The sequence below is a fragment of the Mirounga angustirostris genome, unplaced genomic scaffold, assembly GCF_029215605.1.
Source record: "Mirounga angustirostris isolate CCGP_5_RB_7025 unplaced genomic scaffold, mMirAng1.0.hap1 SCAF_7, whole genome shotgun sequence".
Lineage (NCBI taxonomy): Eukaryota > Metazoa > Chordata > Mammalia > Carnivora > Phocidae > Mirounga > Mirounga angustirostris.
The window spans coordinates 122,679,918-122,696,404 of NW_026991715.1; positions in this window are offsets into that span (position 1 = coordinate 122,679,918).

Genomic DNA, 16,487 nt, shown 5'->3' on the forward strand with positions numbered 1-16,487 from the left:
ATCTAATAATAACTATAATATCATGCTTGCCAAAACCTCCATTAAAGACATATGCCTTGACTCATTGATTCCAATAATAGGAAAAAGCACCATTTCCCAGCAACTGGAGATTTGATGTTGCTTTTGAGGAGGGACAGAAAGGATCCCACCAAAATATTTATATAGCATGAGAACTCGAGGAAGCCCTCAGTAGTAGACACAATTCTAGGATCCCCAGTAGAACAGGAATTGAAAGTTTTTGAAGGGATATAAGTTGGCTAGTAGTGAGAACATGGTACAGATCGATGAGACCAGTAACATAGAATAAAAGTCAAACTTTAAGTTATATAAACTTGAAGAACGGGGCATGAAGAAGAGAGGCAAAAATAAAACAAATTTCAGACTGAGAATAGTAATAATAATTAAACCCAAACTTTAATTTGGGTAGCCCAGGCAAGACAGAAACTAGATAATGATATAGTTCTCATTATTTGACAACAGGATATACAATATATTAGCTTATTAAAAGAAACAGCTTTTTCCTGTCTCTTTGATCTCAGGTGAGTGTATCATGAGGTTTTTATACAGACAGCATTGAATTTCAAAGTTATGAATCTCAACATATAGGCAGGACACCAAGTCTGTAAGTATATTAAAACACAAAATTATGCACCAAATAGCATACTTAAAATTAAAAATCCATATGGATTACACATCCAGTGGTTTCTTACACTGGCCCTTGGTGAAAGTCAAACTCTAAAGATAAATTTATGGAGGCTTGGGGTGGACATTGAGTGGTATCTTCAAGATACATTGCTGTTATGTGCTTTCATTGGGTACAGAGTAAGACTTATTCCCCCTCTAATATCAATGGATTGAATAGAAGCCTCAGTTAAAATATAGAGGACTAAAAAGCATCCTAGGCTTCTGATTGAGAGAAGATTGATAGGATTTGATGGTATGCATAATAAGTGAGCGTATGAAATTGAGGATTCAAGGATCCTGTGAAACACCTTGCCCTCTTCTGACTCTCCTTCAGTCTGTCTTCTCTCTTCCTCTCCTCCCTATCAAAACTCTATCTCTTTGAGGCTAGTTTTAATCAGGTGCTGGTCATATTAAAAAATTAATAACAAATTGGGAATAATCATCATCTTCTCCAGAACCTACTCATCTTCCTGTATTTTCTCCCTTAGGCCAGAAATAGTCTTAACTTCTTTTCTCCTTCTTTCTAATAGTATACAATCCATTAGATGCCAAGACCTTCATCCTGCCACATTAATAATTTTTAAATCCATTTTATTCTATCTCTTTGCTGCTGTATTGCTTTATGATTTTATTATTTCTCAACTAGATTATTGTAAGTCTTCTAACTCATTTCCAATTAAGTTTTCATATGGTTCTAGAATGATCTTTCTAAACTGCCAATTTTGTCTTCTGCTTATAACCATTCAGCACACCCCTAAAATATTAGACATGAAGCATGGCAGACAATGCTCTAAATCACCCAGGCTTTGCTTACAACCCTAGACATATTTTGACATTATCATATAAACTGTTAACAGGGGACATCATGCTATGTACCAGTTGGAGCCAGAACATCCTTGAGGATTCACATCATAAGGAAATGTAAGCCACACATTTTTTTTTTTTTTAAATAGACTCCACACCCAGCATGAAACCCAATGCAGGGCTTGAACTTATGACCTTGAGACCCTGAGATCAAGAGTCAGATGCTTAACCAACTAAGCCACCCTGGTGCCCCAAGCCACATATTTCTTATGCCAACATCTACTCACCATTTTGGGGAATTATATATAAATTATTGTATTTAATTAAGCATTAAATTAAATCAGACATTTTGTCTCTTTTTTTTTTTCTGCTGACCAATGTCTTGGCCTAAAGGGAAAGACATTATTTAAAGAAAAATTTAGAAATTAAAATGTCTATGTATATCTGAATGGTAGTGTGGTAGCATGATTTAAATTTTGTGACCTTGTTGCATGCAGAGTAAGAAAAAATTATTTTATTTATCTATTTTTTAAAGATTTTATTTACTTGACAGAGAGAGACACAGCGAGAGAGGGAACACAAGTGGGTGGGGTGGTGGGGGAGGGAGAAGCATGCTTCCCATGGAGCAGGGTGTCCGATGTGGGGCTTGATCCCAGGACCCTGGGATCATGACCTGAGCTGAAGGCAGACGCTTAAGAACTCAGCTACCCAGGTGCCCCAGAAAAAAAATATTTTAAAAAACACACTTTAGTTATAGGGGTTATTTACCAGATTGTGTGCAGAAAAATTCCATAAACTAGGTCACCATATTACAGAAGACTTTCCACAAGTACTTTTTTCTTCCCAGGGCCTCATATTCATAGTTTTCCCCTTCACTGTTGCATGCTGTTGTTCTTATGATGCTTACTATTAAATTTTGCTTCAACAGAGATACCAGAGAGCATGTCATTTCTGGAAACCAACATTTTACTCTTGTTCTCCTGCTTTTCATCCTACTGGTCATTGCCAGAAGTCCCTGGTTGCCTGGTATAAGAAAGCGTCATAATTATCTCATTAATATTTGGTCCTGGCCTCCCTGCTAATCAGGTTGGTATTGCTGAGAATTCAAAAAAAGAAAACAGAAATCTACTAAGAAGGAATAAATTGATCCTCAGACATAGTTCTAGAAAGCTGCCCAGGAACAAAAGTTCATCTGCTTGGTGAAATAGGAGATAGTAGATTTATGTAGAGAGTATAGCTCCATCAATTTAACTAGTCTGTACTCTAGGCTTCTGGAAGGCAGAGAACATGCTCTTAGCCCTTCAGCACCTTGTCTGTAGCAGGCTCTCAATTTGTTGATTGTTTCGAAGATAAACAAATTCTGAAATGAATTTTTTTTCTTTTCTGTCCTCTCTGAATTCACTTACTGCTTCTCAGAATGTGCTTCCTGAGTGGAAAGCAATCTGTACAGCATATGCTCAAATGGGCTGTTATAACTCTGAAGATAAGTTTTTGATCTATCTATCTATCATTCAGAGGGTATTATTATTGTTGTTACTATTATTATTATTATTTTAAAGTCATTGGTCACAGTTGGGTAGACATGCTTGCTGAATGTTGAGTATGGTGTTTGACACTGGACTATGGTATTACTCTGGGCTATATATGTGACTATAATGGATAAAACTAATTCAGGTAATAAAGCTACTTGTGGCTCAGGCAAATGAGACCCTAGAGCAAAAATAGTTACAACACCTAAATCAAAGCCAGTATTGCTGGCCACTATGACTTCCAAATATATTCTAGAACAACTGTGACTCTTTTATTTATTTATTTTTTTATTTATTTGACAGAGAGAGACACAGCGAGAGAGGGAACACAAGCAGGGGAAGTGGGAGAGGGAGAAGCAGGCCTCCTGCGGAGCAGGGAGCCCGATGCGGGGCTCGATCCCAGGACCCTGGGATCACGACCTGAGCCGAAGGCAGACGCTTAACGACTGAGCCCCCCAGGCGCCCCCAACTGTGACTCTTGCAATAACTCCATAAAATATGAGCCAGCTTAAAAAGGAGATTCTTTTCCACTAAGTGTAGTATTATTAGACAGATGGCATTGTGTAAATTATTCATATCAATTATAATTATAAATTCTCTAAATTAGTACAGTGAATATTGACAGAACATGTTTTTTATGTCCATTCTCACTGTATTTGTTGATGTGGTCTCTCTAATGAAACTGGAAGTTTTTAAGAGTGAATGAAAACCTATCTATTGCTTACATTCTTTCTAGAATTTGCAACACAAAGATACAAATTCCAAAAATAGCTAGTCAAGGTAATAGTCCATGGAAGTCTTGTCTTGCACCTCAGTTCTTTGAATTGCTCCTGGGAAATAGATGGCTGGGCACACCTTGAAATCCTATTCAATCTGGTAATATAATTGGAACCACTTTAGTTTTTGCTATTGTTTACCCACTATTTGTAAAATTATAAGTGCTGTTATTTACTTGTTGATAATGCCACATGGGTGTCTTGGTAGCTCAGTCAGTTAAGCGGCCGACTCTTGATTTTGGCTCAGGTCATGATCTCAGGCTAGTGGAATCGAGCCCTGTGTCAGGCTCTGTGCTCAGTGCAGAGTCTGCTTGGGATTCTCTTTTTCCCTCTCCGTCTGCCCCTCCCCCTGCTTATGCTCTCTCTAAATAAATAAATAAAATCTAAAAAAAAAGAAAAAATGCTGCAACATAACCCAACTGTCATCTATCTATCTATTATCTATCTATCTATCTATCTATCTATCTATCTATCTATCTATCTATCATTTATCTATCTATTTATTCATTTATAAGTAAGGTCTATGCCCAGTGTCAAGCTTGAACTAATGACTCTGAGATCAAGAGTCACATGCTCTACTGATTGAGCCAGCCAGTGCCCCCACTCTCATTTTTTAGTCTAATTAAAATGTGTTCTGATACTTAAACTTGCTTATTTTGTTTACCATCTGGAAGCAAGCAATGTGAAGAATCATGGGGGTTTTGTTTGTTTGTTTTGATTTATTGTTGTTATTGTTGTTGTTCCTAATTGTCAGATCATCCTGAATATGCTGTGGTTATAGAGGGCATGGTCACTTGGTAGAGGAGCAATCCTTGGAGTTGAATTTCTCAGGAAATCTCTTTGAACAGTTATTTGTTGTCCTGAAGAAAAAGTAGATAGTACCATAAGCAAAATGTGTAGTTTTTGGTTTTCCACTGAATCTGAAAATGTCAGAGCTAATGGAGACTAGTTAGGAATGAAAATACAATGTGTTGAATTGGATATGAAACATGCAGCAGGCTGCTTCTTTTTGCTGTTATTCCAGTCATAAGAAAATGGCATGTACTCAAAGTCATTTGGTTTTCTGCAGCAAATTCTTTGATACACAAAGGACCCTGGGGTTGATGTAGGGTTGTATGGGGCTTGTTAGAAAATTTTTCAAGCCATTTCCCTCTTCCATCAATGTGTTCTTTCATCATAGTCTTTTTTAGGTCAAATAAAGGCCAAGAAAGCTATTCTCTGATAGAATAATGAGGAAAGAACATTGACTTATTTCCTGATTTTCAACTGGTAAGAATGTTGCTAAGCCAGTGTAGATAATTTCTAGAAGACTCAATAAGTACTTTGACTTCTCATGGTGACATTGCCTCCTAGCCATTTTAGGGTCTAGCATCTGTTGGGGAGAAAGAATTTACTCTACCTTTTAAGGTCCTTCTAGCTGGACTAAGAATCAAACTGACACAAGACAGATTCACAGGAGAAAATCAGATTTAATAGTGTAGCTGCAGGGAATCCAAACAGACATGGAAATTCCAGAGGCAGTCAGGCAACATGATGCTTGCATAATCTTAGGAGAGGGATAGGGGTCTAAGGATACAAAAGAGAGAAAGACTAGGAGGCAGGAAGATGAAAGATGTTTAGAAAACAAAGATTATCCTGTTATGTAGATAAATTTCTTAGGTAAAAAGGAATCTCTGTTAATAGTTCCCTATGTGGTAAATCAGGCAGTTGAGGGGGAGATAAAGAGCTTTTCCTGAATCTGCTGGGTTTTAATTCAAAATAATGTTAATTCAAAATAATATTTTTAATTCAAAATAATATTCATACCAAAGAAGCCCATCTTGGAGTGGCCTGCCCTTGGCCCTTACACATATAAAGAATAGATTAATAGATTTATTTTAAATCTTTTTTTTTAAGATTTATTTATTTAGAGAGAGTGTGTGAGTGGGGGGAGGGGCAAAGGAAGAGGGAGAAAGAGAGAAGCAGACTCCCTGCTGAGTGGTGAGCCTGAGATCATGATCTGGGCCGAAATCAAGAGTTGGTTGCTCAACTAACTGAGCCACACAGGGGCCCCAGATTTATTTTAAAGTAATCAATAAATAGGAAAGAATCAGATCTGTGACTACTTTTCAACCACAGAGACCTGCCTATCAGATGCTAAGCATCTTCCCTTGAATCTCCTACAGTCTTCTTAAAGCCAATATATAAATCGACTTCCCCTTTGGCAATTAATTCATGTGTCCAACCAATAAGAAATTTATCAAGCATCACTGAGAGCCAGACTGAAGCCTATGCACTGAGGATGAAATGTTGAACAAAACAATAGTGGTCCTTGTATTTATAGTGTTTATTATTTAGAGAGGAGAAACCCTCATTAATCACATTATTATGCAAATAGACAATTAATTCTAAGCTGGAATAAGTGCTAAGAGGGGCAGCTGCAGTATGCTGTGAGAGCACATCTCACAAGAGAACTGACTTCTTTGAGGGGAAGTAGGGAAAGGGACTGCAAGAAAGGCTTCCCTGACCGACTGCCAATTAAGCTAAGATCAAAAGAATGAGTAATAGTTAACTAGGCAGAAGATGATGTCCAGGCAGAAATTATAACATCTGCAAAGGCCCTGAGTTGAAGGGGTTGGGAGAGCCCAGCACATTAGAGGAACTGGAAAGAAGATTGGTATATCTGGGGGAGTGGTAAAGGTTGCAGATGTAGATGAGGTAAGCAAGGACAAGACCATATAGGGTCCTCTAAGATGTATTACATATTTTCCTCTTAGGACCAGTGAAAAGTCATTAGGGGGGGCTCAGTCACTGAAGTGAAAGAATAACATTTATGCTTTGGAAATATCACTGTGGCTGCTGTCGAGAGAGTGAATTGGAGGGGAAAAGAGTAGATACAGGGGAACCAATGAGAAGGATGTTTCAGTGGTCTAGGTAAGAAATGGTAGTATTTTCTCTCATTACTCTTGTGTAGGGAAGGATGGCAGCCTTGGAGATCGAGATGAAAAACACCCAAATTTGCCTTACCATTTAATCAGCAATCTTGGAGTCATCTCAATTTCAGTCTTTTTCCTACCTCTATTATCCACTTATTCTGTTGATTTTATCTCATCATCTTTTGTATCTTTTCCCATATTTCCATTTGTTTTTGACATTTGTGGAAGACATTTGTCTTTGAGGCTGTCCGTCCTTGTTCTGGCACTTTTTTCTCCTTCTTAATGCAGTTGTAGCCATTTCCCACCCCCAAGCTCTGCCCAGGCTGGTGCCGGCTACCAGAACATCCATATGATCCCCTGGCTCTCTACAGCATGCCTTCAGGCCAGCAGTCCCTTGAGGAGTCCCTTGCATGAATCTATTTTCTATTTACATTACTTGAATGTGGACCAGAAGGGGAAGGGAGGATTGTAGCATTATTTCAGGCTTGGCCTATGATGGAAATTATGGCGCTACTGACTAAAAGAGGGGTGATCAGATTTTTGAGGAACTTGATAAATTTAGTATTCAAATGTGTTGAATCTGAAATATTTATAGAACACATAGCAGACAATTGAAAATACAGGTTTGGAGCTTGTAGAAAAGTCTAGTCTCGTGATGAGAATTAAAAACAAAAGTAGCTGTAGAAATCATGAGTTTATGTAAATTTACCTGAGAGAAGTGTACAGATTGAGGAGGGGGCTGAGGATGGAGCTCAGTGGAACACCCACTTGGGAAAGGGTAATGGAAGAATAGAGCCCTGGAAGGATATTGAGGAACAGCTGCCAGAGACGTAAGAGAAAACCAGGGGAGGGTAGTCTTGTAGAAGGAATGGAAGGGGAGAGTTTCAAGAAAAACAGAATGGTCACTATGTAAATGGTATCAGTTGTATTGTCTGCTCAACAAAGTTTGCTCTACTTGAGAACCACCTCTCCACTATCCTGTGTAGTTCTAATGGTACTGTCAATCCAGTGTTCTGCCTGCATGCTGACACAAAGTAGATATGAAACTCAGATCTAATTTTTCTCTTCACAGGGATTGGTTCAAATTAGTAGGAATGTGGTGGAAGCAGAGCCTGAATTCTTCCATGTGAGAGTGGTTTCCCAAATTGTGTTGATACTGTTTTTTGTTTTGTTTTTTTAAGCCACAAAAAAACGATTATGGGCATATAAGCCAGCTGTCAGTCTATAAGTGGGTTACAGGATCCAGATTCTAGAACCTACCATTTGATAATTAACCTTAATTTTCCTGGTTAGATTTTAATATGAAGCTAACTGATGAGTTAGTAAAAAAAAAAAAGGAACATTTTAAATATATTCTTAAATATGAAGTACCTGAATATTGAGTTGAGTGATTCTATTGTCTGGGATGTTATTTGCAAGAGATATATGTTACAGTAATATTAACACTTTGAAGGGATACCATTATAATAGGAAAAAGAAATGATGGTTCATTTAAAAAACTTTTTTTCAGATCTAATGAAAATCTTGGGTTGGTCATCATGCCAAATTATGATATTCAATTCACAGAACTGTCTCTCAACCTTGGACTATCTCATTAACCATCTTCAGTCGTGAAAGAAAATGTTTTTATTCTTGATGGATTATCAGAGGGATAATAGCAGCCTTCATCCTGAATATTTCACACTTGAGACTTTTATAATTTAATATAAAAGAACAAAATCTTGCAGTCATTCTTATGGAATCTTTTTTTTTTTTAAAGATTTTATTTATTTATTTGAGAGAGAGAGAATGAGAGAGAGCACATGAGAGAGGGGAGGGTCAGAGGGAGAAGCAGACTCCCTGCCGAGCAGGAAGCCCGATGCGGGACTCGATCCCGGGACTCCAGGATCATGACCTGAGCGGAAGGCAGTCGCTTAACCAACTGAGCCACCCAGGCGCCCCATTCTTATGGAATCTTAATTACACTTCTCTACCTACTCACTAATCTGAAAGGTGAAGAGCATCATAGACTTTTACATTAGAAGGATTCTTTAGAGATCATCTAAAATTTGAATCCCTTTCTATTTATAGATGAAGAAAATGAGGCTGAATTGCCCAAATTCACTCACTGGGAGGCATATCAGGAACTTGTACCAGTTCTCAGCCCAGTCTCACCTCGCCATGCTGGTCTAGGATTATCCCTTCTTAAACATCAAAGGTCTGACAAACCTCTGACTTAAAATAACTAGAATGGCTTTATTATTAAATGTTTCAAGCTGTAAGGTTAAGTAGGGGTTCACGTAAATAATGTGATTAGTACTTTTTTGTGACCATGTGCTTTGTCTCTTCATAATTGGGATGTGAACATCGTTCACAGCAGCTAAGGAGACCCTGTTCTTTATAAATGCTATGGAACAGCTGCACAGTATCACTCTGGCTCTTGAAAGTTTGTGAAGTAAAGCAAACTACTGAAATAGCATTAATTTAATTTTGTTTATGAGAATTATTTTTGACTATTTGTATATTTTGAACAAGATTAGTAGCATTTCAGATTTCTGACCTGAGTCTGTTATTTTTACAACCACTGTTATGAATGGTGGTTCACTGTCCTATCTGTGGCCCATTAATAATGGGATTATGAAGAATGGTCTGATATGTCCAGTTTAATTCAGTGTACTCCTGTAGACTTCCCAGGAGTACCTGGAGGATACGTTAAAATGTGCTTTTGGATGCCTCCTAGTTTCCAGTTCAGTCGACTTCATGAAATGTCCACAAGTTAGGTACTTCAGGAGCTTTAGCACATTTAATTCTATCATGCACATAACATGGCCAGCATTGGCAGTGATCCCATAATATCATGACCTGGTGAACTTGAAAAGGGTTATTATGTACCAAATTTAAGTGCTGTCAAATTATAGTGGGCACTGTTGTAAACAGCCCAATCCCCGTTAACAAAGGGTTTATTGGGAGTGCAGTCGGCAAACATCCTTCAGTTGTCAACCCCTTCAGAGATTATTTGTTATAGGTAGCCATCTTGCCCAGGGTCATACCCTTTTCCAGATAACGCATGCCCAATGATTGACAGAGAATAAATGTCTGATTATCTTGGTCCAACTCAGGACAACTCAGAGGTCCTTTCCAGCTTCAGAGTTCTCCATTGCATCAGCCAAGGCTCTTTTTTGGGTGGTCACTGTAGTTTGACTTTTCTTTTTGCCTATTTATGCTTCTACTTCTTCCCTTACACATATATTGATCCCAAGGGCATGCAAAACTATCTCAGAGTCTGCTTCCCGGGGAATTCAACCTGGGATGTAAATATTTGCCTTTTTCCTATTAGCTGAAATGTATTGTCCAACATCATCATCTATTTGCATGTTGGGCAATTCCATGTTTAGGAAAATACATTTTTAAAAGTAAACCTGTTTTTCAGGATGATGGAAAGTAGTGCAGAAGCATGGAATGCCCCTGTATTTTATTAAAGCAGTTGTCCCTACATACTAGGTGGAGGGAGGGGTGTCTTGGCCAGGCTGCAGCAGGTTACAGGCTCACTCGAGGGACAAAGGACTCTAAATAGGAATAGATGGAGGTCATTTCTGCAATTTTGTTCCAACTTGTTATTGGGGAAGTCAGATGGCTGTAGGTAGAACAAGTGAGAAAGAGATTTAACTGGTGTTGCCACTTTGCTGCTTTGATTAGTGGTTCTAGATGAAGGGTTAAAATTTGCACTTCCTACGCTTCCATCTCTCTTGCCCATTTATTGTTTTTAGTAAGTGGGGATATTTATCATAGGTACTCTTGTTGGCATATAGCGCTAGCTTTAAGAAAGACTAGAGGTAAGGAGGAAGCAGTAGTTTCCAAAGGATATAAGACACGTGGGAATTCTTTTCACTTGGAATTAGCCCGTAAGTACATTGCTTACTGTGGGTAGGGAATAAAAGTTTGATGAATTAAAGTGATTTTGTGAACAGTTTTGGATCTGAAAAGAGACTTGACTTTAACCCAAAGCCTAAACTCATCAATAGTTTTTCCAGGGATGTCACTTTTAGAAAGAAATAGGAAATAGTAGCAAAATAAACTATTAAGAAATTTCTTCAATAAAAAATTCCAATTTCTCACTTTATCTTGGAGCTAGTCTATAATCACTGAAATGTTTTTCAAGAATTTGCATCTACATGGTCAATGCTGTAAAATTACTGAGTTGCTCAGACTCCTGGGAGATAAAATTTCTGTATTTAAAATGATAGCCCTGACTCAGGTAAGAGCTTTAAGTAGTAAAGACTGACTCATTTATGTTTACAAGAGAGAGTCAACTTACCATAAACATTAATGGATGAAACAAAATGGTTTCTGATTTATTCTCTCATTAACTGGAAAATTCAGTTACAAGAAAAGTCTGCACACTGAGGGGTCTTGTTGAAAGTTTCATTAGCCATATCTATTCTTATGGGGCAAGGGGGTCTTTGAAAGAGCTGTTTAGAATGAAATTCAGATCTAACAAAAGTGCTGCAGGAATACCCTCCTGAAGGGAAAAAGTCTTTCTTCTTTGGATGACCTAAGGATAGGCTGGAAATAAAAATGGTAAGATATCAGCTAGAAGCAGAGAAAGCAGGACAAGAAAACATTGACAAGTACATTATTTACAAGATGAACTTTTAAAAACCATGAGTTGAGCATGAGGAAAGGCATTCAACTTTGGAACTAAAAGGTTTAAAATGTAATATTGGGAACTATGTATGTGTATATGTCTCTTTAAACAGAGGAATGTGAAGTATATTTTCATTAAAGGTATTTATGTAGAATAGATAATATAATAGCAATAATCACTACAATTATTTATTCAGCACGTTTCGATTTTTATTTTGTTTTGCTTTTTATAATTTTATTATTTTTAAAATGTGTATGTATAAATTTTATTTAATTCTATAATTTCCTATTATTTTAAAATTATTATTCTCATTTTACACTTGAGAAAAGTAGAGGACCAAAAAGCTAACATTTATCCAAAGTCACATTTTTTTTAAAAGATTTATTTATTTATTTGAGAGAGTGAGAGATGAGTACCTGAGTGGGGGGAGGGGCAGAGGGAGAGGAAGAGAGAGAATCTCAAGCAGACTCACAGCCCAGAGATCATGACCTGAGCTGAAATTAAGAGTCAGATGCTTAACCGACTGAGCCATCTTTGTGTCCCCAAATTCACATTTTTTAATTGGTAAAGGAATCATGGAATTTAAACCTTCTGACCTCAAAGCCTTTTCCAGCCACCATGCTTACGGGTGTTAATTGTTCTGGTAATTTTTAGCATACCTGCAGAGTGGACAGCCAAGGCACATTGCTTTTGTTCTTTCCCTTCTGTAGATGTGGGATTGAGGAAGATGAATTCCTGGAATTGCTTCAGCTCAGAAAGCAGGTCAGCAAAACACCTGGAGTGGAACAAACTGTCCTTGCCTTCTTGCTTTCTCCTTGCAGAGTGCAGTGGTTTCTTAAACTCTTTCAGATCTCTGTCTGATTGGGAATGCCAAAGGGTGGTAAATTACTCTGCCTCTTCCAGCTGTGAAATATATTGACAGCTACTTGCTGTTAATGATCTTTCTGAGAATATCCTTCATGCCCTGGAATTTCAGGCTGCAGCAGTTCACATCTTGTTTACTTTCTTGAGTTTATCTTAGCACAGTCATACCAATTAAGCTCTTAAAGAATAGGAAGCTCAAGGAAATGGCAACACAGTTTAAAGGTATTTCTCAGAATTTCATATGCTAGTGGGCAAGAGGCTCGAGATTCTTTAGCTATGGTGTTTAGGAAGAGAATATCCAATGGAAATAATTTTCCAGCTTCCACATTTACTCTGACTGCTTTAGCAGCATCTTCACAGTGATTCCTACCCTCCAGTACATCATGGGTCATTCTGAACTGCAGTCATTGTGCTGGCACGCTCTGCTAGGTAATGCATTTTGATTAGTAGCAAAGTTTGAAATTCTAATGCTGCTTTTGAAGTTTGTTTGTTTGTTTGTTTTTGCAGATATGTGGATTTAATACATGGGTATCTTCAAATGTTGGTACACAAACACCTGACATCTAACTAATCCAAACTTGCACTCATAATTCCCAACCAAACCTGCTCTCATCAAACTTGGTAGTTACGGCACTGTTTTTCTAGTCAGGAGGCAAAAAAACGTATCATTAAAAAATTTTCCTTCTCTCTCTTCCTCTGTAGGTAATTACATACTATGTTTTGTTGTTTCTGCCTTCCCAATATTTCTCTAATGTTATTTTTCCCAAATTGGGTGCATAGAATACTAGTGTAACTGTTAGATGTTTACTGGCTTTTCATGGGATCAAATGAATTTGGAAAATGGTGTATTAAAAAAAAGTTAAACTTATTTCTTTATGGTGATATATCATAGGTCTTTTAGATCTTTGTGTACATTTCAAATGTTCAAGAGGGGAATGTAATATATGACATTTCTAAAGTTTGTTAGCTGAAAAGCAATCCCCTTAATTCACCAATTATATAAATGTTAGTAATAACACTGACACTAATGAATAATCAAAGATGTTCATTAATAAATACCAGTGTTCTAATTTGGGAAATACCATTGAATCCACTTTCTTGATTTCCTTTCACACTTTTCTATTCAGATCCAGTCATCTTGCTCAAGATTCTTATAGTGGAAGGATAATTTAAGAGCTGTCCTTTCCAATCTCTCATCTCCAAATGTGGGTTTTTCACTATTAACACTGGTTTCTTTCTAAAGCATGGGTAAGATTATGTTACTTTCCTCCTGAAAACCATTTTATTTTCCCTAACGTCTCCAGAATAAATTACTTATATAATAAACTCTTCAGCATGGTATTCAAAGTCATTGATAATCAAGTTACAATATGCTTTCTATTTAATCTCCACAAATCTATATTCTTTGCTGATGGTATTCCATTGCCTGGAGCAACCTTCTATTCATTTTTAAGATCCATCTCGAGCATTTGAAAACCCAAGCATTAGCTGGGACTAACCTGTTCCCATATGACTTGCCTTCTCCACTGTAAGCATAGAAGAAGATGGCATTATATATATATTGACACATAACCTTATATTGGTTTCAGGTGTACAACATAATGATTCTAAATTTGTTTGCATTGCAAAATGATCACCATAATAAATCTAGTTAACATCCATTCTCATAAATACAAGTTTTGTTTTTTTTTTCTTGTGAAGCCTTTTAAGATCTACTCACTTAGCAGCATTCACATATGCAATACAGCATTATTCACTATAGTCAACGTGATGCACATTACATCCCCATGACTTATTTATTTTATAGCTGGGAGTTTGTGCCTTTTGACCCCCTTCACCCATTTTGCCCTCCCCAACGTCCCCCTTCTCCACAGTCAGACAAGTCTGTTCTCTGGATCTATGATCTTGGTTTCGCTTATTTGTTTTGTTTTTTAGATTCCACTTATAAGAGAGATCATGGAGTGCCTGTCTGTCTCTGTCTGACTTATTTCACGGAGTATAATGCCCTCAAGGTCCATCCATGTTGTCACAAACAGCAAGATTTCGTTCATTTTTATGGCCAAATAGTATTCCATTGTATATATATACCACATCTTTATCCATTCCTTCATCAGTGAAGACTGATGAATGCCAAAAATAGAATCCCAAAGGGAGATTGGAATATTGTACTGAATTTAACAAAATGCATTTAAAAATTGATAAATGTAAATGTCTACAATGAGTTAATATGCACAAAAGAGAGGTGGCTTTATAACAATATGTATAGAAAAGACTTAAAGGTTTTAGTTCATAGGAAGCAGTATGTATTCAAAAGTATAGTCTGAAGTGACTATCAAAAAGTTAACAGGATTTTAGCCTTACTGGAAGTAAAGTATCTAATAAAATAGAAGTTTTTGTCTCACTCTAGTCTGCTTGTGTTTAATTCTGGACCCCAGGACTTTAAGAGGTATGAACCAAACTACAATGTGTTCTTGGAAGGTAAACAGATTGGTGGAGAAAGAACAGGAAAAGGAGTTGCTCAGGGAACATAAGACTCAGGGGGACATGAAAATGCCTTCTCATTTCTGAGGGACTGTCATGTAAAAGAGATATTAGACTTGCTATGGGCCTTTTCAAAAAATAGAAACCAAACAAATATGTGAAAAATGCAAGAATTCAGCCTTTTGGTCAAATATACAGAATGTACCACACTGACTCTTATATTTAGCTTTATATTGAATACCAAAACCAAATGACACATTTCTTCCCCTAAAATCTTTTTCTTTTTTAAAGATTTTATTTATTTGACAGAGAGAGAAACAGCGAGAGAGGGAACACAAGCAGGGGGAGTGGGAGAGGGAGAAGCAGGCCTCCCGCAGAGCAGGGAGCCCGATGCGGGGCTTGATCCCAGGACCCTGGGATCTTGACCTGAGCCGAAGGCAGACGCTTAACGACTGAGCCACCCAGGAGCCCCCTTCCCCTAAAATCTTAAAGATACAGTGAGCGCCTGGGTGGCTCAGTTGGTTAAGCGACTGCCTTCGGCTCAGGTCATGATCTTGGAGTCCCTGGATCGAGTCCCGCATCAGGTTCCCTGTTCAGCAGGGAGTCTGCTTCTCCTTCTCCTGCTCCCCCCTCTTGTGCTCTTTCTCTCTCTCACTCTCTCTCTCAAATAAATAAATAAAACCTTAAAAAAAAAATCTTAAAGATACAGTATTTCAAAATATTTTCTGTGTTTAGTGATTTTTAAAAATTAGTATCTGAAACTTATGTATAATTTTTCAAAATGATTGTACCAGTTTACACTCCCTATGTACACATATTCCCATTGCTCTATGTCATTGCCAATAATTGGCAATCATTGCCAAATTTGATATTGATAATCTTTTTGTTTTTAGCCATTCAGGAATGTACACATTGGTATCTGAAAGTGGTTATAATTTGCATTTCTTTGAGTTTCTTTTTGTATGTTTATTGACTACTTGTCAGTATTTTTCTTATTTTTGAAGGGCTCATTGAAATCTCTTCCTCATTTTTCTTAATGGTGGTGTTTTTCTTATTGATTTGAAGTAGTTCTTTATATATTCAATATCTTTCAGTTATTAAAATGAAATATCATTTCCCACTCTGTGGCTTTCCTTTTTACTCTCTTTATGCTATCTTTCCAGAAACAGAAGTTCTAAAATTTAGTGTAATCATAGTGCCAGTCATCTCCTTTAAGAACAGTGTTATTTGTGTCTTATTTCAGAAATACTTGCCTATCCCAAAGTCACAAATATATTTTCATACAAAAATATTTAGAGCCTCTATTGTTTTATCTTTCACACTTAGAATTTTCCACACTTATTCCACCTGGCACTGATTTTTGTGTATGCTATGAGAAAGGGATCAAAATTTAATTTTTTTCCATATGGGCATCCAATTCACCCAGCAATTATTGAAAAGATGGTCTTTTTTCCAATACTCTGCAAGCATCTTCATTACAAATCAAGTGTTAAATAATGTGTGACTGCTATTTCTGGACATTGTATTATGTTTCCTAAGACTATTGCCTATCTTTGGCTAACAGCACATAGTTTTAATTACTGTAGCTTTATTATTAGATCGATATTTGGTAGAGCAAGCCACCCATCTTTTTCTTCTTCAACATTGACTGATTATTCTGGGTTACTGCCACTTCCATATAAATTTTAGAATCAGCTTGTTAAATTTTGCAGGAAAAAACTGTTGGAAATTAGATTGACATTGCAGTGAATCTATAAATCCAACGAACAACCGATATGTTCCAATTTTGAGTAATTTCATCAATGAAAAT